Raw genomic sequence first — 2,500 nt, forward strand, 5'->3', positions numbered from 1 at the left:
GGCGCTTTAGGCCTAATTGAGAAACCTGAGACGTTTGTTATTTCGCCTGCCATGATAATGGGTCATATAGAAACATCAGGTGACTGACGTGGGTGCCGTGGCGGCTGCGCTCGGACATCCCCGCCATTGTTCTCTTCAGGAGAGAACAATAGATCCTTCTTTTGGTCTTAGGATTCCTTTCCGCGGCCCCCTCCTCACTTCCTCCGCGAGTGGTCGGCCACTTTTTCTAGCCTTTAAAAAAGGATGTATCAGGTTCATCAGTAAGATAGAATGTCGATATTTTCTCCATTTGGGTGATCTCTATCGTTATTGACCTTCTGAGAAAGGAAGACAAACTTTTATCGTGGCGCGAATCAGACAATACAACGACAGGCGTGTGTGTGGAAGAAACATTCGTGACACCTGAAGACACGGGTCCTGTAGCCATATAGAGAGAATCAAGACGTTTGTCTGGCGAGAGGGAGCTAGCGAAAGGTTATCCAAGGCTTATCCAGAGCTATCCATGAGTTGGTTCAGGTAATTCAGTTGCTTGTTGAGATAAGATACGTGTCCTTCGGTTTTGTAAATTCATGCGAAGACTCACCTGGTCGTTTGTCCCACGCGGGGGCATTTTGGCCAGTGCTTTTCTCTGCATGTTGGTTTTGGCATGTCAGTTACTCTGCGCTAGAGCTGAGTGAGTATTTATTTACGGAATTTTCTGTATGTCTGCAAGCGGATGTTCAGCGTTGCATATTAGGCTGTGCATTCCGATACAAAGGTGTGTCTTCCGAGGGCGGAGGCTCAACGGACAGCAGATAGCATGACCTTGTTGGTCCCGCCTTTGTAGAGGTGGAGTCGGAGGGGTTAGTGATGGCGGTTCGAGACTGTTGAAGCTGCTGTGATTACGTTAAGAACCTGTCATGACTAAGTGTGTCAGGTGAGCGAAAGACTATGGCATGGTTTGCAAATAAACCGCCGATTGTTAGCAGGAGGGAAAGCTGTGTGGTGTTTGTTTGGCATGATTGAAGTATGCTAATGATTTATAATTTATGCGATCACGTTTGTGTGCGCATGTACGCCAGAGAGAGGGTCTTTATAGAGAATCGTCGCGGACGTAGAGCAGACGTCCGGGAGCGCGTGCGTGCGATTATTCAAACCGCTTTCGTAAATAACCTGCCTATGCCCGGGTCAGCGGCTTGCCCATTATAAGGGCGGCTTGTTGAGCTGCGTGGCCTCTGGATCTGATTAGATTCAGGACGCGACGATTCTTCCTCGGGAACTGCGTAGTCGTATCGTAGATATATAGTGTGATTTTGTGCACGTGAAGCATGATCTAATGTGAAAAGTCCTTGCATCGGTGTTGTGTGGCAAGATTTTTAATGTTTGTTTTGTGATGATGATGTTGATAAACTTGAGCCATGTAGAGTAGACGCCAGAAAGCTTTTTTGTGAGAAGGTTGACTCAGTGTTACTCGTTACGTAGAAGTCGAGATGTTTGTGAGGTGTTATCTCATCTAGGCGTCCCGTGGGCGTGGGCGGCGACACCAGGGTGTATGGCAGACACATCTAGCGGGCGAGACACGGCTAATTGTTACCACACTTCGATGGCTGCAGTGGAGCCGTCCCCGCCCACCCTGTCGCACCGATGACGGACGGGTGTGGTGGTAATGGGCGTCCATGGATAAATGTTTGCGTGGGCGTGAACGACAGAGACAGCATGGGCAGGAAAGGCGTGTTAGAGGCGTGGAGTAAATTGATTATCTCCGGGTCATATCGCATAGGTGTGTGTTTAAGCGGCAAAAAGTGTAGACCGAGGGAGGCCTGACGGCTGTGGGGAAGAGTGACAGGTGTGTATGTATGGGTGTCTGTGTGTTTAGGCTTTCGTGAATGTCTATGTGTATGTCTTTGTGCAAGTGTGCGAGTAAGAGAGAGAAAGGGAGAGGGAGGGAGAGGGTGATCAAGAGAACAAAATAAAGAGCGGCAAGGTAGAAAGTACATAAACAAATGGGGAAGAGGGCCTAATGGGCAATAGCATGATTTACCTTTCATGATGTTTACCTTGTGATGAAAGGTGTGTCGACCGCACTCGTTCAATCTGTCATCAGTTGTTATACGGAGAACAAATAGCTTTTTTACGATTACAGTTCATTATAAGAGTGTCAGTAATATTATTACGTTTTATAAATGAGCTTTAAAAACATGTGCGTCTGATGGCTGCCAATACAGAGCAGAGAACGGGTTTGTGCGTGAGAGGAAAGGGGGAGTTGGGATTGTAAGTGTAACAGGTGTTAGGGCTCGGCGTTCCGGTCGTGTGCAACAGAGGAAGTGAGGAACTACTGCTTTGTTCGTTTCAATTTTTTTTTTTTTTTTTTCGGAATTCAGTGTTCTGTCGCCCAGTTTATCCTCTCGTCGGTTCGTGTATTCAGGTTCATTTATTCCTCTGTATACATTTCCGTGAGCCCCGGCGTACGAAAAAGTTGACACGCTCTCGTGAAAAATTGAACGCTACATGCACACCCAGT

The sequence above is a fragment of the Penaeus vannamei genome, chromosome 29, assembly GCF_042767895.1.
Source record: "Penaeus vannamei isolate JL-2024 chromosome 29, ASM4276789v1, whole genome shotgun sequence".
Lineage (NCBI taxonomy): Eukaryota > Metazoa > Arthropoda > Malacostraca > Decapoda > Penaeidae > Penaeus > Penaeus vannamei.